This window comes from Pimephales promelas, chromosome 25 (genome assembly GCF_988280905.1).
Source record: "Pimephales promelas chromosome 25, fPimPro1.hap1.1, whole genome shotgun sequence".
NCBI classification, from domain to species: Eukaryota; Metazoa; Chordata; class Actinopteri; order Cypriniformes; family Leuciscidae; genus Pimephales; species Pimephales promelas.
This window is the reverse complement of record NC_142793.1, coordinates 11,254,101-11,275,601: the sequence shown is the minus strand read 5'-3', so window position 1 is coordinate 11,275,601 and position 21,501 is coordinate 11,254,101. Positions and strand designations below refer to the sequence as shown.

Here is a 21,501-nt window from a genome sequence, read left to right as displayed (position 1 = left end):
TATATTGCATTATTTTATGTTAACCTATTTCAATGCCATTTGCATGTTTAATAATTAAGCTGCACTACTTCCGTGGCGTTTGCCTGTGGTTCTCCTGAAGCGTCCTGATCCACCGGTCTGAAAGTTGTTAAGAGCGTTAAGAATGATAAATGAAGTCTTTTGTGCGATTGAGGGCACTAGAATGGCTGAACTCGCACTCTTTGGTATGTCAGTCTCTCTGAATGGCAGCTCTTATCTCGGGGGGTGATGGCTGGACTGAGCCGTTATTTGCCCGCTGTCAGCGCTGTCGGCCCTTCACGGCTCACAATCCTCAGTCTTCACTTCTAGGGCATCGATAAGGGTATTCATACAGCGCTGAGATTCACTTCTGAGCTTCTGTTCAAACACAGATTCAACTCATATCATGATCAAATGAAATATGAGATTTATGTTAGTCTGACCTCAACTACCATTTCATTTTCAACTAGGAGAGCGTATAACAGTTTACAAATAGATTATACATATAACACCTGGTTGTATTTTAGATATGATTCGTTGTTATTTTTCCGTTTAGAAAGTCAGATTGAGCTTGGCAAGTAGTGTGATTTCCCAGCGCAGTCTCATCCCAAGACGTCAGTTATATGACGTGTTTTGACCATACGTCAACATCCGCCTTTTTAGGGTACCCTTAAACGTCGGTTAGATGACGTTATCGGATCCTAACCCTACCCCAGACCTTCACCTAACCAACGTTAAAGGTAAAGCGTCAGTTGTATGACGGCCCGGGATCGTCATGTAACAGACGTTTAAAGGTTCTCTAAGCGATGTGGGGCCAAAACATTTTTTGTCACATACATCAAATGTCTCCTCACTATCGGCTAGCTGCCTGTCCCGTAAACACGCTGTAAAAAAACACGGTCTCTGTAGACACCAGAGGCTCCGAAAACGGCAACAAAAACAATCATGTCTCACCCGGACCACGAAACCTAACAAACAGTGTTCCAGCCAATCACTGGCAAGAAGTATTTGAGGGTGGGTCTGGGGGGTAAGTGCGCGTGCACATGAAGGGGGTGTGTGTGAGTGTGAAGGAGAAAGAAGCATAAGAGGGAAGTTTGAAAAATGGCCGAAACACGACCAAAGAGACGTCGTTCTGAAGAACAAATTAAAAAGAAGAAGGAGTCGGATAAAGAACGTGCGAAGTTCCGAATTTACATCGGTAGCAAAGCTTTTGAACGATGGCGAGAACTCCGGCGGCGGAAGGGCTTCCAGTCCGACATTCAGGTTACTCTGTTTTTGCTGGACAGGTGGGTAACGTTAAATAATTTTTTTCTTCTAAATTGACGCTTTATGTTCGCCAAACACACACAAGGATATAATAGCTAGAAATGCACGTTCACAATTATTTCAGGAAGGACGGAAGGGAGGGGGAGGAGATGAGAAGCGGAGGAGGGAGGGTCTAGCTAGCCTCCGATTTGTTTGAAAATATTCCGAGCGTCAACACCCAGGATCGCTCAGAGAACCTTTAAGGGTACCTTAAAAAGGCGGATGTTGACGTATGGTCAAAAGACGTCCCAAGACGTCAGTTATATGACTTCTTGGGATGAGACTGTGTTAGATTTCCATGGCCTCATGGTGCAAACTGGACTTTGATGAAGGAGGTTCTTGGGGCTTCCATTCTCCTCTCATTCTTCTCTCTCGTTCTTGATTAGCCCAATGAGTCGTTTCATTCTAACTGCTCATTCGTCTGGAGGAAAGAGGAAAAAGCCACTTTGCTGTACTCTCAGCGCGTTCTGCTGGCGAGTGGAGTTAAAGTCCTTCTTTAAGCGTTTTTATTGTTCATATTCATGATAAAACCTTCAGCAGCTCTTGCCATCTGCTGCTGAGCACAACTCAGTCCTCAGAAATAGCTGCATTTGTTATAAAATATCTTCTGGCCTTATTAATCATTCAGAGATGGGATGGGATTTTTGTTTTTGGTTCATATGCAATCTGAGGCTCTGGAAAGCCATTGCTGTGAGTGTGAATCTGAATGTCTATTACTCCATCACTGTCTAGGCACTCTAAACGTTCGAAATGAATCTTACGTTTGAAAATTCTACAGTTCTGATTATATTGGACTAACTCTGAGAATTCTAGACTTCAAAATGTATCTAGAGATTATGAGAGTTCTGAATGGATCTAGGCTTAATCTTTTTGTTCGAATCTGAGAGTTTTACAGATCTAGAGTTCAGGAGAGATTTCAAAGAGAGAGTTCAGAAGAAAAACCAGCCCTAGGCGTTGGAGTATAGAGTTCAGAACAGGTGTAGAATCAACAATTGGAGAAATTGACGTTTTTAGAATGAATCCAGATTGAAACATTTGAGGATTCTGGAGTGCCAAGAGAATCTGTACTTAGTTGTTTCCAAATTTTAGAATTAGGCCAGTTGCATAAACATGGTGGCTTTAGGGGTGTAACGATACCCTTATGTCACGATTCGATACATATCACGATACGATATTATTGAGATACTCCAAGACAAAAAATCTACTGTTGAATACAATGCTAAATTTGATATTACATTGTGGGTTTAAAAATGAATAGGCTTGGACTCAGTGCTTGTAACCCAAGGACAATGCTGACACCAGAATAACAATATTCATGATTCTGAAGATGAAATTACTGAGTTATTGTAGATGAAAATGCGTGCATGCTCTCAATGACTAGATATATTGAAAATAATCTCAACCACTTTTTACTGGTAACATCAGACATTTGGCATTATCAGGCAGGACCGACAAATATCCCCCCATTGCATTATTATACATTATAATCTACATTATATATATCCACGATGCATATTGTCACTTTCCACGATACGTATTTGCATTTTTGTATTGCGATATATTGTGGCATGAAGAGTGCCATTTGAAATTTTCTTCTAGAATGATCATTTTTATCAAGCTTGTATATTTAAATGGCGATGATGATTACCTATTAATTGTTATTTAAGTGAAATTACTGAACCTAAATTTACAAGTTTGATAAAAATCATCATTAAAGAAGAAAATTTCAAATGGCATTTAGAGGCTTTTGCATCTGAACTCTTCATATTGTTACACCCCAATTTGACCAACTAGTTTGGGGTAATCAGTATTTATTTTTGGCATCTCAAAGGGATACTCAACTTTTTTTTGGAAATAGACTCATTTTACCACTCCCCCAGAGTTAAACAGTTGGGTTTTACCGTTTTCGAATGTATTCAGCCGATTTTTTGATATTTAGAAGAATATCAGTAACCAGACAGTTTCTGGTCTCATTGACTTCCATAGTATATTTTTTTCCTACTAAGGAAGTCAATGAGACCAGAACCTGTCTGGTTACTGATATTCTTCTAAATATCAGAAAATCGGCTGAATGGATTTGAAAACGGTAAAACTAAACTGTTTAACTCTGGAGGAGTGGTAAAATGAGCCTATTTCCCAAAAAAAAGTGGAGTATCCCTTTAAAGCTGCAGTCCGTAGCTTTTTTTGGATTAAAAATGATCCAAAATACATATTTGAGAAAATGTATAACCAGCCAGTGTATCATATTTTTCACAGCTCTCAGTTTTACAGTTTTTCCCATGGTGATTACACTGTATCTTGTGGTATTCTTTCAACGTGCCTAATAAATCTTTTGGACGTCTCCAATAGACCCGATTTTGCCCTAAACTCGGACAGGGGAAGCTTTAGGACTGACTCACGGGGTAACCTCGAGTTCTCTGCGCCATCAGTCCGCACCCCAAAGATTTCTTCGGAAGCGAATGGAATCGATCCAGTCCGCACCCCACAGAACCTGAAGTTTAGTTACACGGCAAACACTACTCCACCACCTAAACCAGCACAAGTAGTCAAAGTAGTTCTATGTCGTCTTTGGTGCGTTTATATGCAAATTGTGCAAGCTTATATCGGAAAATCTGAAAATTTACATTTACATTTCGAAGAAATCAGGGCAGAAGTGGTCGAAAGAGGGCAAAAGAGATGGGTTAAAACACCATGTGTAAACGGGATTGTTTCTGCCTCGTCTACTTATGATCCAATCGACCAAAACACATCTTAACACCATGGCGTAAACAGGGCCTTGGTTTCATCCCCCTCAGCTCAAATGTTTGCTTATCTGCGGTCAGCAGTGAAGGTTGTGTCGTCTACACAACCAGATTTATGACGACTCAATACACACTCCCAAACACAAACGCACTCTAAAGGAATTAAAACCGTATGACTGGACACTGAACTGGGACAGATTTGTCATGCTGGTCCAGTTAAATAAAAGTTGCTCCATCAACATGCTGCGAACCCTAACTAGTCCAACACACTGTGCACAGATCTGCTGTTTGTTTCCCATTTTTCCCCCATGGCTTGAAGGAAGAGATTTCTCACACCCTGATTGCACTCTTTAAATCGGAGATCTTGTTATCCAGACATCTGCTGAAGGGGGTTTTTATTCACAGTGGAAGTGTAGAGGAGATTCAGAATCTGAGGTCATCAGATTACAAGCACTTTGTAAAGTTTTTGGGGTATTCAGGCGCTTCCATCCCTCACGCCGTCGTTTTCTTTAATGAATAAGTCATCAAGGCCGGTTGCCATTGAAAAACTGAAGTACTTTTAATCTTCAATGCCACTAGAAAGTTGGTTCTGTGTACAATGCTTCGTGTCTCTCATTAGGTGTCGTGATACCCAGACAGTCGGTGGCTGATGCACGTCTACAGATTTGATAAAACATCTCAAGTTTAAGCGGAGTATTTGATTAGTTGCTGTTGGTTGAATGAGGCCGTTTATATGCTAGAGAAAGCTTTGATAGAGCACTTGATGGATAGAAAGCCATACGATTTGCCTTAAATGGTGTGGAAATAGCTGAACTCAATGAATCCATTGAATTGGATTTACGAAAGCACAATTAACTGTACTTGCCTGTCTGAAATTCTCAATATTCTCAGCAAATGCCTAAAAGTGTGAAAGAGCAAAAGTTTTTCGCAAATCTTTGCACGTGTATCTTCTTGTACATTTTATGTACCTTTATATGTATATAGAAAGTTGGTGTCTCTCTTAAAGGATATATATATATAGATTTTCTCTATTTATCTATCTCTCTCTCTATATATATATATCCACTCAAATACTATTTTTGTCTCCTACATTTGCAGCAGTTTTCATTTAGATAAATGTGCTTTATTACAGTTGCCCATATAAAATTGAGCTCTTGGTGGCCTCTATATAACTGATAGAAACATCCACTCAAAATCCAATGTGACACATCACATTCTTTACACATTAAAACATCCAGAACAAACTAAATTTAATGGTTATTTTTCTGCCCGCTGTTGGGGTTGTGTTTTGCTGGCCTAGTGTGAGGTTTTCGATTCTTGTCTCCTTAGAACTCATTACCGCTGCTTTAGTGCCACAGCGGCAGGAAACACTGTGTCTATTGTGTTCAGCTCTCCATGTTCCATTTATATTAGTTAATATGTTCAAAATCCAACTCTTGGTACAAGTAAATTACCGGAAACCCCTTCCGTACAGGAATAAACCTGAAATGTGATTACTGGAATATAAAAGAATGTTGTTTTGTTGATGTCAGAGAGTCTTTTTTATGTATTTTCACCTAAACACAAAACATTTGTGAATCTGCTTTGCCAACCTGAAAATAATTTGTAGTTAAATGTCAACAGGTAAATAGATATGTAATAAATAGAATTGACTTATTAAAATGTATTTACTGAACATTTTGCTTTTTAAAAAGTATACCACACATTGATTTTTGTGAAAAGATTCAGTGAATCATTTCAGTTTGATCTTGAATAAATTGATTCACTAAAATAAATTAGACATTGATATGTGTACATATTGCACCTGAACGAATCGATTTTTTTTTAATTGAATTATTGTTTTATGCATTTAAGTTGAACGAACTGATTCACTTAAACTAATCTCGCTTTCAGAATCTATAGATTGAACCATTGAAGGGTTAAAGGGATAGTTCACCCAAATATGAAAATTCTGTCAGTATTTACTCACCCTCATGTTGTTCCAACCTCGTAAGACCTTCGTTCATCTTCAAAACACAAATTAAGATATTTTTGATGAAATCTGAGAGCTGGATCACTCCTCCATACTAGTCCATAGGCTTCTTGAGGGATTGAAACTTGCCGGCCTCGAAAAGTTATTAAAGACATCGTTAAAATAGTCCAAGTGACTTCAGTGGCTCAATCTTAACTTTATCAAGCGACGAGAACACTTTTTGTGCATTAAAACGAACATAAATAACGACTTTATTTAAACTATTCATTTACTTCTGGTAGCGTGATAGCGTAGAGCTACATCACATGTAGGCTCACTATTGGCCGACGCTGGTCTTCTGTGTGATGCGTGTGACGTACAACAACAGATCATACGCTGTTAAACTAGTAACCTGACTCGAGGCAGAGAGAGTTGAAAAAAAGTCGCTATTTTTGTTGTTTTTTACGCACAAAAAGTGTTCTCGTCACTTGATAAAGTTAAGATTGAGCCACTGTCGTCAATTGGACTATTTTAACGATGTCTTTAATAACTTTTTGAGGACGGCAAGTTTCAATCCCTCAAGAAGCCTATGGACTAGTGTGGAGGAGTGATCAAGCTCTCAGATTTCATCAAAAATATCTTAATTTGTGTTGCGAAGATGAACGAAGGTCTTACGGGGTTGGAACAACATGAGGGTGAGGAAATACTGACAGAATTTTCATTTTTAAGGTGAACTAACCTTTTAACACCGAACTACACTCAATTAAAAAAAGAAACATTTTCAAACAAACCAAATTCTGAAGATGAAATGGCTTCCTTTTTTCTTTAGTAAACTAATGTTTCTGAATCATCAGTCTTCTCTTCAATAGAGTCGTCAGCATCAATCGCAGTGGTGAGTTTGATCAAGTCTTATAGAAACGTATTTCATGTAAAATATCCTGACAGAGATTCTTGACAGAATCTTTGGAAAGGTGTCACACACAATAAATGCCCTTTGAGAATGTAAAATGTGGACCTTCAAACAGACGAGCATGAGAGCAAAGAGCACAGCAGGGCTCCTGTCAAAGGAGAAAGATTTCAGGGTTTTTCAGTAACTGTAGAGGATGTCATTTTCCCCTGAACACAGCCATGCTAAGGCAGGTGTTCAGAGCGAGTTGAAGTCAGCTGTGAATAGAAATGTTTCTGCCTGGAGGAGGAGGGCAAGAGGCCAGCGAGTTCTGCCTTCAGACACGCTGCTGTTGTTACTCACACTTCCTTGACTCTTAGCTCCGCCCACCAGCCCCTGCTTCAGCGCTAAGCCCCGCCCTAATCATCTCATCCCTGTCTGGCTGTTTTTAGCACCTTGCTTCTGCTTGTTTTAGCCATTCGAAATGCTTGCAATAAATAAAATAATGTAACAAAATAAATAGCAACGTTTGTATACAATCTTTCATGTTGGCTTGAGAAAGCCTAGTCAGAAACATTCAAATATTTTGAAATGGGAATTTAAGATTGAAATAGTTTTAAAAGCTTGACGTTTGAAGGATGGGCAGATGGATGGATAGATGGTACTTGACGGTTAGATGTAAAGGAATTAATAGTTTTGGTACAATCTTTGAGGGCCCTTAAAAACATGAAATGGACTTTCCCCGTCTACAGCTTTTGATGTCACAACACAGGATAGTGCTTACTAAAGTGCTTGGGATTGTGTTGTACGCCAATCAGCGCTGTCATGACATCACTTCCTGCGTCTCCAGACTGATTGAGGCCCCGATATGCTCTCGGCAAAGTACTTTTTCTTTCTTCGTTTAGGGGTAAAACGAAGTTCGAAATACCTGACCAGCGATGCAATGTTATCGAACATCCGACACTGTCCACACTGCTGAGAGAGATAATTCGCCTTTGGCTAAGCCACACCCTAGAATGTAGATTGACCAATCACAGCGCAGCCAAGAACGAGCTCCCACAGAGGTCCGACACTTTTTCACAGCTCTCCATTGACTTTCAACACAGGCGTCTCATATTTTTGTTCTCGGCAGGCTATTACCGTCTTAGTTTTATCAAAAATTATGGTTAAACGTTGTGCGTCGGGCATTTGCAACACAGATACGCGTTTCCCAGAGAGGTTGGAGGGGGGTGTCCGTTTTTTCCCTTCCCAAAACCAAAGTCAAATCCTGACAAGTGTCGTGTTTGGATTAAACTGTGTGGACGTCCTCAGTCAGCTAAACCCCTCAAAGATCAACAAGCACATCTTTTTTGCTTCTAACTGTTCTTACTGTGAAGTTACTAGTTAGACCATTTTATAATGTTTTAGGTTATGATTTCGGTTCTCATACAGGTTGTTGATACGCTAGCACACACCGCTAATAAATACAACGTCATACTCATGTAGTCCGTTTGCTTTGTAATAACGATTATAGAAGTGAATAGAGACCTACCCAGCTTTGCATGAACAGTGTTGCTCCCTGATATTAGTAGAATATGCGGTGGTTCATTTTTTGACTGTGACCGGTAACGTTATTCTTTTGCCTCTATTTGGATGTTGTTTAGCCTTCGAACGCATATTGCAGCCCCTTTTGCCTACTTCTATCGGACTCTTTATTTTCTGCTTATTAAAAGTTTGATAACAATTCAGCAGGAAGAGCTGTCATGTTGATACCAAACCAGAGCCCAGATGAAGTTTGACGGATGTAGCAACAGTAACTAAGGGGGGGGGCGGGGCTTAGCCAAAGGTGAATTAGACTTAAAGAGACTTTTCACTCAATAACAAAATTAACACACAACAAAACTGAGAAAACTGCAAGCATTTTAATAAAGCATAAGAAAAGCTTCTGATCATAGCAACGAGATCTAGTAAAGTCACAACACATACAATCGATTGCTTAAAATAAAGCAGCTTTACTGTATTAAACATGAAAAACAGTGTCAGTGTCTCATTTACGCAGAAGTACAACTTCATTCTGTACCACAAAGCAGCTCTCCAGTGTGTTCATGATTTTATCCGCGTTTTTTGAACTCCCAAAACGAGCTCCAAACAAACTTCGTTTTGGCCTGATTTTGTTCAAAATTGGGTCATAGCAGTTTGTTCTTCGCCTTCGCTGATAGCCGAGCACTCATTGAGATGAATGAGAACTCTTAATAGTAAGCCGTAACAGTACAATTAACAATCCCCTGATTGTCTGTAAGCCCCGCCTCCAGTCCCGCCCCATTCCATTCATGTGTGCCAGAATCTGAGGTCCGCCTTGCCACACATCTCACCAGCAAGATTAGACCCCATTGTATGGAGAGTGAACAGGCAATAGGCCTGTCAGCTTTCTGGCGCCTAGGGAATAATTATGCTTGGACTGATAGATGGCCATAACTGTGGAAGAAGAATGGAGTAATTCTCATATGTGCCCTACCACAAAATGCCGGCGGCCAGTGACTGGAATGATGGGGAATTAAATTCTCCCCAGTATTTTAACAGGATCTCATTTGCAGTGGAAAGCCAAAATATTGCGGCGTACCTCTCAATCGAGTGTCATTTTGATTCCAGCGGCCTTTAAATGGCGCTCGGTGTGGGGTAATCACTCTTTCCCGTGCGTGACACACGGGACAGCTGGGAGATCAGAAATGCTTGTAATGCTGTTAAGTAATTAAAAGAGGTTCGGTCAAATAGATCAATGAGGATGTGTGTTTGCAGTGGGTGGGTGTCTGTTTGGGACCATGCAATTAATATTCTAATTAATTAATGGACTCACCCTCATTTTCATAAGAACCAAATGTCTTCAGAAGTCACTTTACCATAAGTATCCATTAGTTAACATTGGTCCATGCCTTAACTAGGATTAGATATAATTGTAACCATATTTATTCGTCTTTGTTAACTTCAGTAAATGAAATTACAACTGTTCAACTTTAATAATATTAACAGATACAACACAACAATGCATTAGTAAATGAAGAACTGCTCTTTACATTGTTGGTTCATGTTAACTATACACTGCCCAGCCGAAAAAAAGAAAAAGTCTGGATTTAAATTAAGAGTCTGATTGGATCATTATTGCTGTGATTATTATGAAATAACATCACAACATTTATTTCCATCAAGTGGTGCATTTATTTTTGGTCAAGATATTGAATTGATAATGCAAGAGTCCAGCACTCTGTAAAGTCTCCTCCAGCACATCCCAAAGACTTCCAGTGAATTTAAGATCTGGACTCAGTGACGATTCATGCGTGAAAATGATTCTTCAAGCTCCTCACAACCATTGAATCTGATGTCTGATGAATCTTGACATTGTCATCCTGGAATATCATGTTGTGTCTTCCTACATGACTGCTTAAGAAATGAAAAGCTACACACTCCATCAATTAGGGTTAGAAGAAAGCATATAACATGCTAGAAACAAAATAATTACTGCAATAATGATCCAATCATAGACTTGGTTGGACAGTGTAGTTACCAAATGGAACCTTAATGTAAAGTGTTGCCACTTTAAGTTGTTATTGATAGAAAAGATTGACATCTACTTTAGCTAAAGCTATCGTGACTTCTTGGTTGTCGACACGAAAAGTTATTGGGCCCTCACATGCATTCTGACTAGCTTTAATTTCCAACTCCTAAGACTTCTGATATCCAGATGCGTTTAATCGTCTCTGTGCCGACTGATCAGAGAGCATCTTCTGTCTGTAAGAATGTTTATGACTTATCTCAGCATTAGATTAAACTCCTTTCCCGTGAGGATTCGTGTCAAGTTGAGCAATAACTCAAAAGCTCATTAATTAAACTTCCGTTTGATTGCTTTTCCAATATGATTAGATCATGGTTTGACTCTTAGCATGCCACTCGACTTTTCGGCACAGCAAACAAGTAAATTTATGAGTCAGTAATTGCTTCTTTGATCTTATTGCGGGTCACAGGTTCATTTCCACATCAGGATATGGAGAGCGGGATATTTTAGTGCCGGATCCTTCTGTTGTGGCTTTAAGAAGAATTGTTTCTTAAAAAAGAAATTATTTTGTCAGACTCCAGTGGTTGATTGCAAAGCAAAAGCCTTTGTTCTCTTTGGACTCCAATCAGAGCTGTAATTTGCACGCTCCTTTTAAAGAGTCAAATTTAGTCTTCGCTTGAAAGAAAAAAAAATCTTTTTTAATATTTTAGTTCTTTTACAGTGCAGTGAGATATATTTCAAAGTATTTATAAAAAAAATGGCCACTAATATCACTAATATAGATTTGAAAAAATTTATCTTGCATATATATATCTTGCATGTATCACTGTAAAAAAAACATTGTTAGTTTAACTTAAAAAATTAAGTCACCTGGTTGCCTTAAAATTTTAAGTTGATTGAACTGTAAAAAGTGAGTTCATACAATGAAGGAGATTGATTTAATCATCAGAAACTCAAAATAATAAATTATCCGAACTAAATAAATTATTTAAGTTGATTTGACAAAAGAAAAAATGTTGTGATAACAAATCTTGAAAATATTTTAAAATATTTTTTAAAGGATTTTGAAGGCCGATACCGATACAAATATTTTTGGGTTTAAAATCCGATATTCCGATACATCGGCCGATATTTTTTTTATTAAATATTGTTGGATTTCACACACGTGTAAAAGAAAAGCGAACTTTTCTGCACAAGATACGTTTGATACTTTTTCTCTATGTCTAAATGTTCACTCCTCGCAAGTCTAACTTACATTTTACAATGCAGGGATGGTAACTAGAGATATGCTAGTTATAAATATAGTAATCATTACTTTATTTAGAAAAAGTTCATTGTGGTTTCCAAGCTCATTAATGTTAATGTTAGCGCTCTTCCACTGATGATAGTGGCATTAGTTAGCACTTTGTGGTTAGCTAGTCTATGATGAGCCATAATTTAGCAATAGATAACGTCATACTGCAAATTGTAAAACATACATTTTCAATATAACAGGCCAAGGAGAGATGATTGAAGCGTGTTTCTTCCGTTGTTATTTTATTTTTTAAATATTCATTTATCGGCCATTATACCGATATTATGGAAAATGCCTAATATCGGCCGATAACATCGGCCTGCCGATATATCGGTCTGGCTCTAGTAGCAACAACTGTTGCTATACAACTAGGCCATACAGTACATTATACAATACGTTTATCGACCAGTACTACATCCAGTAAGTTATACGAGTGTCGTTGCTCACTTGTAAACATTGTGGATGTGTTTTGTACGGATTCCGCCGACTCCAGCGGATGTCAACTTACCAGTTTACCCGTATCTATTCATCGCTGGCTGCCGTCGAGAAATTTTCAGTCACTGCTGATGTTTGTGAGGTCTCCACCCAAAGTCGCTGCTGTTCGCCTGCTGAGTCTGGCGGCTCTCGGGCATTGCTAACGGACATCAGACCACTCTCCGCGACTGACATGATGTTGAAGTATTCCATCCCCCAACTGAAGAGATTCAACAACTACACCGCTCCATCATGCATATCAGTCGTTAAACAACTTGGACTGCTTCGCCGGCCGCGTTACATTCACAGATGCCGTGGCCGAAAGTTTGTTTTTTCCCAGTCTGAACACGGCATTCCTTCCCTCTGGTCTGGCACACGCCCCGTCGCACCTCCAACACGTCGTCAGGGCGCTACCACTCCCAGAGCAAATTAACGCTGGAGTTTCCACGGCAACACTAAGCACTGATCGGCAGGGAAAACGTAGAGTGGATTTCCAACGCATTCTCACCCCAAGGCGTCACCTTTTGACCATGCTTCAATATTCGACGCTTTAGGCGCCCTTTAGCATCATTTACATGACGCGATCCTATGGCGTCATCTAACTGACGCTAAAGGAAAAGCGTCAGTTAGATGACTCGGGTAGGTTTAGGTCTGGGTTAGGGTTACACGCGATCCTAAAGAGTGCCTAAAGCGTCAGATTTTGAAGCATGGTCAAAATGCTTCCGAAGGCGTCAGTTACAGTAGGTGACGCCTTGGGATGAGAATGGGCTGGGATTTCAGTCTACTCTGGCCAATACAGAGATACTCCATCTACCATCAAGATGGATCTAAAACATACTTTAGATAAATGTTTGGATTTGGTGTGCCTTACAGAAACCTGGCACAAACCAGATGTCTTAAATGAGACCTGTCCTCCTGGCTACTGCAACCTTCAGAAAGCCCACAGCACAGGGCGCGACGGTGGTCTGGCTGTCATCCACCGAAGTGATCTGGGCCTGTCCGGTATCACTCCGGCTGAACTGTCTTCTTTTGAATGCCTTGCATTTTAATGTAAGCCCCCTTTCTCCACAACAATAACACCCAAACAGAACTCATCTTTGTCAAGATGAGTTCCCCTACCTGTCGTTTTGCAGGAATTCCTCCAATTACTTGACTGTTTTATTCTGACACAACTTGTCGATGTCACCACTCACACTAGGGGACACACACTCGACCGGGTTATTACAAACTCTGATCATCTCAGTAATCATCTGGGTATTTCCGACCACAAGGTAATTTCCATGAGGATGTCTTCACCGTCCACCCTCATCAAGCCCAAACGCCAAATCTGCTTCAGAAACATCAATGGCATCCGACCTCCAGCATCTCCTTTCCGTAAACTGTTTACCAGCCATGGACTACAACAACACCCTTAAGAGTATCCTGGATCTCTACGCCCCAGTCTAAACCAGAGCAGTTACTTTCTCCCGATCAGCCCCCTGGTACACCAGTGAGCTACGGAAAATGAAGGCATCTGGGTGTGCCATCGAGCGGAGATACAAAGCCACAGGTCTCACTGTGCACCAACAAGCTTTTCGGGAACACCAAAAGAAATACTCAAAGTCACTCACAGAGGCGCAGTCACTATTCCACTCAAACAGCATCAGAAACAGGAGACTCCAAGCAGCTGTACTCCACCACAGACCCTTCACTCACATAAAAGCACTTTTTCAAAACAAAAATAGACTCAATCCACTCTTCCTTTCCCAGATCCTCAACACAACCCACCCCAACTGTACACTCACAGCTTGCAATCTCCCATCCCCTAAAGTGCTTTCCAGAAATCGCCAAGCAAGAGGTTGAGAAGATCATCAAAAGGATGAAACCCACCACTTGTGCCCTCGACCATTTTCCTACTGCTCTAGTAAAAGCAAACACCTCTGTCCCAAGCCCTCTGATTACCATTGTAATCAACCACTCTCTCCAGTCTGGCAATGTTCAATCTGCCCTTAAAACTGCCATAATCAGACCACTTCTGAAAAAACCCACCCTTGCTCCAGATACGCTTACAAATTACAGGCCAATTTCCAATCTCCGGTTCATCTCAAAAGTTCTGGAAAAAGTTGTCGCCACCCATCTCCAGGACCATCTCAAACATAACCACGTTTTTTTGAAAAATTCCAGTCTGGTTTCTGTTCTGATTATGGCACAGAAACAGCACTCGTTAGAGTCACAAATGACCTACGAATGCCAGCTAATGCTGGCTCACCTTCCCTCCTAATACTCCTCGACCTGTCCTTTGCTTTTGGATCATGGCATTCTTCTCAATCAGCTACACCAAACCACTGGACTTACTGACACTGCTCTGAACTGGTTTAAATCATATCTCACGGACAGAACAGAGTACATTTCACTTGGAAGTGCAAGGTCCCAGCAACACACAGTTACCTGTGGAGTACCCCAGGGGTCAGTCCTTGGCCCCATCCTCTTCATCATTTACATCCTCCCCCTTGGCCACGTCATCAGCCCCCATGGAGTCTCATTTCACTGTTATGCTGATGGCACACAACTGTACTTTAAATCCGACTCACAACTTACTGCAGCATCGTCAACATCATCATAGTCTTCAACACTTACTGCCTGTCTGGAGGAGATAAAGGTGTTAATGAAATATAATATTCTCCAAAAATGAAGCAATTCTTATTGGCACCTCACATCAAATCCAGTCATCCTCCATAACCGGTATAACTATCTATGGTCAAGATATTCCTCTCTCCACAACAGTCACCAATCTTGGTGTAAGATTTGATCCACAACTCACCTTTGAAGCCCATATCAAAATCCTCTGCAAGATCTTCTTTTATCATCTCGGAAATATTACAAAACTATTTTAAAAATTGCCAAAAATAAAAGGAAATATAAATGACTAAAACGTATATGTGTGTGTGTGTGTATATATATATATATATATATATATATACAGTATATATATATATATATATATATATATATATATATATTAAGTTTTAGTTATTTATATTTCCTTTTATTTTTGGCAATTTTTAAAATAGTTTTCCAATCTAAATATATTTGGGTTATCTAAATAGCTAATCTTAATATAACTACATTTTATTAAAAAAAAAAAAAAAACATTTCTTTACTGTATGACTATCATCTTGAGAAAAAGACCCTACTAATCTATTTTCTATAATAATCTTAACTAATAATCTATCTTTAAGTTAAAGTCCTTCACACCAAGGATGATAACGATAAAGATGACGATAAAATATGTAGTTCACTCCACAGCAATAACAATAAAATGGCTCAGAGAATCGATATTGTTGGAATCTCCATCCAGCTGATGAACGAATATATGAATACATGGTGGCCACGAATTAAGAATTCATTCCTTCAATTTATTCATTTTAGTTGATTGGTTTGACCACATTTTTGGTTGTGTGCAGAAAATGCAAAAGAAACGCATTCCTGTCATTGGGAATTTGTTCCATCTTTTTACTAAATTGTGGCCGCATTGTAATCATTTGTACTTGTTAAATCAAAACAAGGTTTCAAATAAGTTGATCGTGGCAATGATTTACTAAAATGAGGGAATTAATTTATTAATTAATTAATTAATTTGTAGGAAAGATTTTTTAATTAGTGGCCACTATTAAACTAAAACTATGAAACAAATTCGTAAATCGTGGCCATGATTTACTACAAAGAGGGAAGAATCTCTTAATTCTTGGCCATGATATATATATATATTTTGCTGTACGTCGTCGTCTATCCATCGATTTCACATTTTTCTGTCCTTCGATGTTGCCCTTCTGAACGTGGTGCCAGTGGGTATGTGTCCAAATGCCCATATGGTTAATCCGGTCGTGCTTTTGTTCTCTCAAACCCAGTCAGGCTATTTTTATAGATGATTTTGGCTGTGACTGCTGTCTTGCTAACACATTTTTCTATTTTTAAGCAGCATGTATTTGTATTAACTTTAGTGTTTGACAGTGTGTTTGTCCAACAGATATTTGTTTACTACAAGTAAAAGAAAGCTGTACTTCTCAGTGTCCTGAGATTTACCTTCAGCGGCTGAGCGTGAGATATTGATGCCCTGTTGAACTTAATATGAATTTCCAGGCCCAGGCTTGTGCTGGTTTCTTGTGAAGCTAAATAGGCGTTTTGGTTTCTCACATAAAGAAAACATTAAATTGACATTTGGGAGAGTCTAACTCTATAGATTGCAAATATATTAGTGGAATATTCCATTTGGGTATTTTGAAGTTAAACCACAGAGGAGAACATAATGATACCTTGACAATTTGTAATAAACAAGCCTCCGTGTTCTATAAATCCTGCACATTCAGGGCTAATAAAAATACCCAGAGTGCAATGCTGGACTACAGGAAGTGTCTTTGATGATGTGAGCCGGTGGGATTCAGGTGGCGGTGAAGCCGCAGTTGGGAAATGGGCTCTGAAAACGAAGGGTGGTCTCGCAGTGTGTGTGAGAATCCTGTATTACGCACCTCGCGCCCAATCAGAGATGGGAAAACTCTAATTGTGTAGCCAAGAGGAGACAAAGAGACCCTCCCGGCGGAGGCAATCAGTAACGCTGAACGCTCACAGCAGAGCCAATCAAACGGAAGGGTTATGAGTTATAATACTGCAGGTCTCATTTAAAATACACTGAGTGCTGTTAAACCTTGAGGAACGGTCACAACTGCCGCGGCCATGTAATGTAGCTCCATTTAAAATATGCGTGGTGGATGTGTTTAATAAAGGAATATTTCTTTAGGGACTTTATTATGACTGCTGTTTGGGGTCATTGTGTGGTTAGTTGTTGCCAAGGCTGTGAAATAATGAAATATACGTAATAAAACCTGACCAATCAAGTCGTGAACCTATCCCTATGTCTTTAAAGGGATAGTTCACTTTGAAATTAATTTTTGGTATGTTTTAGCTTACCTCAAGGGCATTCAAGATGTAGGGGTCTTTGTTTCTGCAGTATTTTCGTTCTTGTCTGTCAGTCATATAATGGAGGTCTATGGTCACCATCTCAAAGAGCATGCACAGAGAAGTCCAAATTAAACATGATTTAATGACTCGTAGATGTAAGTACACATTGATGGCCTAAGACACGAAACGAGCGGTTTGTGTGAGAAAACGAACATTATTATAAATGTGAGACATGTTAGGCTATATGTATTGAAAACAAAGTAAAATGAAGGTAAATATCACTTGTGAACAGAATGTTGATTGTGTATTAGGGGTGTAACAATATATCGTGCCACAATATATCGCAATATAAAAATGCAACAGTACGTATTGTGGATAGTTCTCCCAAAATAAAAACGACTGTGTGAGAAAAACATTTTCAGAGTTTTAGTGTCAGTAATACATTAAACATAGCCTATATATAATGATTATAATGTATAAAAATGCAATGAGGGAATATTTGTGGGTCCTGATAATGCCAAATATCTTATGCTACCAGTAAAAAGTGGCCTACATTTATTTTACAATATCTAGTCAGTGACCGAGATCAAGCATATTCGTCTAAAATAATTCTGTATTTTCATCTTCAGAATCATGTATATTGTTATTCTGGTGTCACCATTGTCCTTGGCTTACACGCACTGAGTCCAAGCCTATTCATTTAAACCCACAATCGTCACGATGCACACACACACAGGAAACGCAAGATCCAATAGCAAAATTTATTAAGGGGTAATCCGTACTCACAACCAGTCCAGGCAAAGGTCAAAATCCAAAAATGTAAAAGACAAACACTAGAAACAGGCTCAAAAACAACAGGAGTGTGGGGACAATATACAGTACAAGAACTCTGTGACAAACACTGTAATATACACAAGTGCTAACAAGGTGACGAGAAACAGCTGTAAGGCAATGAATAATCAGTGACAGACAGGATCATGGGAATTGTAGTGAGAATCCATAGACACCATGAAAACTGAGGACCTGTAGTGTTTAACCCAGGGTTTAACAAACAACACTGTGACAACAATGTAATATCAAATTTAGCATTTTAATCAACAGTACATTTTTTGTTAACCTTTTACCATATGTCTTGGCGTATCGCAATATCATATCGGGAGTTCAGTATAATGATATGTATCAAATCATGACATGAGGGTATCCTTACACCCTTATTGTGTATCATTTCCAATCAAGATTGCATTTTGTCCAACACATTATTCAATTTTGTGCTTTTAACCCTAAAACCGTATTCTGGACAAATGTGGGCAAAATAGTTTTGATTTATTTTTTAAATAAATTGGAAGTTTGCCTCCTGAACACACACCATTTATTTATTTTTTTGACTCAGTTCTACAATGTTAAGTGGGTGAAAAAAAAAATCCTTAATCTTGTATTTGGGTCAATAATGGGCACACATAGAAATGAATGGGAAAAAACTGTAATTTAGAGCATTCTAAAATAAGCCAAAATAAGACACCAGGTGACAGCAAAGTCACTTCATCTTTAGGTTTTAGCTCTAAGAACTTATTGGAATGATATTTTAATGTAGTTTAAAAAAAAATAAAATAAAACTACATATTAATTAATTTACATAGAAATAATTTAAATAGAAAATATGGTACTTTTTGAAGTAAATAAATTCAAAAATACCCCCAAAAATAAAAAAACACCATAAATTGATAGACAAAACTTTATTAAAAGCATTGATATAACATTTATAATAAATAAAAATTAGGATCACACCTGAGTCCTCTGTCCCCACATTTATCCACAATTACAGGATTAAGGGCTATAAAGTGAATACTGTTTAAGGGCTACAATGCTAGCTGTGAAATAGCCTTAGGAAGGAAAAGTAGTCGAACATTTTGTTACAGAAATGGGTTTCACTTTATTTTGATGGTCCCTTTAACACATTCTGTTGCCTATAAGTAACGGTGCATACTAACTCTCATTAGTACGGAAGCCCTGAACCGCAATCTAAAAAAAAAAAAAAGTCAGTAAAAAAAAAAACAAATCTGTAAAAAAAAAATCTAGCATTTCGAGATTAAAGTCGAAATGTTTCGAGATTAAAGTCGAAATGTTTCGAGATTAAAGTCGAAATATTGTGCATTCATAACAGTGCGCGTCCACTGGCTCAGAGCGCGCGCGTGTGAGTGTGTGAAGTCGAACTGCCATGGATAAACACAAAATAGTAGCTTTTTACTTTTATCTGGGCTTTCAACAAAATTCTACACACGTCACACGTGCTAGTGGCAGTGTTTCTGAGGTGTTTTCGTGCTCGTCTAGTCAACACTATCTGGGTCGAGAACACAACAGTAACTGTTCGGTCTCCCTCTTCACCGGAAATACACTCTGGATAGCCTACATTTTAAGTGCATCATTCTGTGTCCAATCATTTTGGCCGGATCCTGTGATTTCCTAAGATTTAATAACCACTAATGGTTGAGGAGAGATTCTCTGATATGATTGTAAAGCACTTTGAGTGTATGCATATATGAAAGCGCTATATAAATGCCCTATTCATTCATTCATAAAGCTGGATTTCTCCATCCAGTCTGAAAAGTGTTTTCCGTGTTGGTTTTCCTGTAGGCTAAAGTCTATTCCGGCGCAGTATATTTTATAACGGCCTATAATGGTAGCCTAATGCTGGTAGATTGGCACCTGTTGAATTTCCTTTGATGAAACAAAACACACACACACACAGTGTGAAACTCGCTATTGTCCATTATGAATGCCTGTGTGTGCGGCAATGTGAGACAATGGCAGCTTCTACGGAAGACTGTTCTCGTACTCTCGTCTCTCAAAATGTTTCGACTTTAATCTCAAAATATTTTGACTTTATTCTCGAAATGTTTCGACTTTAATCTCGAAATGCTAGATTTTTTATTTTTTTTACAGATTTTTTTTTTTTTTTTTTTACAGATTTTTCTTTTTTTTCTGATTTTTTTTTTTTTTTTTTTTTTTAGGTTGCGGGGCTTCAGGGCTTCCGTACAGTAGAGTATTAGAATAAGTCGACATGTAGTTGCAAAGTTACTTGTAGTTTAATTAAAAGGGACCATCAAAATAAGATTTGGTGGAAATAACACCATTATGAAACTACATTTTGAACATTTCTGGAACAAAACAAAAAGGCAATTCACCACAAGATAATCCTATTATTCACTAATAGGACGTTCTTAGTAAACAAATTAAACTAATGAGAGTGTGAAAAGTGTAACAAAAAGTGTCCATAGTTGAAGAAACGTCCAATAACTTTGGAAAGTAATAATAACACGCATTTAATTTGAGATATCAATCATGTCTGTAGGGTGCAGGTTGAGATATGTTTCAAATTTCAATACCCAATTCAAATCCCAAAGCCTCAGTTTGAGCAATAGCACCAATAGCGATGGCTAATGCGGCTAATAAATGAAATATATATTCAAAGGCGCCGAGGCAAATTTGCTACAATCCAATATTGAAAATATTCTCTTCTGCTCTGTTTTTCTCATTGTAGTTTCATCCGTTGTGGGATTTTCCACCGAGGACGCATTAAGACGAGGGGAATGTGGACCCGGGAGAGAACGTGTCTCCATCTCCTGTGAACCAGCCTCCGTCCTAAAGAGCAGAGAAGCGTTTACTGCCCGTGAGTACAACTCAGCCTCTCTTGCAGAGCGCGTGATTTGTGTTTCTGTGATGTTATGTAAGTCCTGGGATGGTGTTTTTCCTCAGTATACTGCCGTCTCCTGCAGCTACACTTTAAATCATGTTAAAGCCAATGTGCCAGAAAAGAAATAGAGTTGATTTCGGAATAAAAGAGGTGCCGCGTTGACAGTCTGTGAGTGATTTCAGCGTATCTGACAGATAGCGGCTTCTGTAGGAGTTTGCAGGGGTTGGTCTGAACGTTAAGGGCCACCGGGAGACGACCAGAACCCAGCCGGAGCAGAACAAACACTCCCACTGACACGTATCGGCTTCAGACGCTGAGCGTTCACGCATCACCTGCCCGGCTCTAATCTGATTGGCTGGCTTTATGTTATTAAGGGTCTGTCTATCTGCCTGACTCTTTGAAAGCTATTCAAAGTTTCATAGTGTTTGAGTTTGAGAGGATTGTGGGATTGTTTGCAGAACTTTTGCTTTCTGTCTGTCCATCCATCCAGTTGTGTGTGAGAAAGAATTTCATCATTGTACCTTGAATTTACAATTTACATTTTGCTATTAATTGTGTAAAGTGTGCGCTGAGAAAACATCGGGCGGGACTTTTTGTGACTAGAATGGGGTGAAGTGTGGACTTGTATTTATGCTGATTGTTAAAAGTCTATACGTAGATTGAGTCTGAGTCTTTTAGATCCAGCATGCTGTAATGGCTAT

General features: G+C 38.9%; 1 protein-coding gene across 4 annotated transcripts in view; it reads left to right on the top strand.

Moving 5' to 3' along the window:
* Positions 1-21,501, top strand: part of lingo1a (leucine rich repeat and Ig domain containing 1a) — a 120,880-nt gene that overhangs the window by 52,028 nt on the left and 47,351 nt on the right. For all 4 annotated transcript variants that reach the window (XM_089127459.1, XM_089127460.1, XM_089127457.1 and 1 more), the window contains one exon: positions 20,648-20,776. The gene's annotated coding sequence lies outside the window, so the exon portion shown is untranslated. The remainder of the gene's footprint in view (positions 1-20,647; positions 20,777-21,501) is intronic.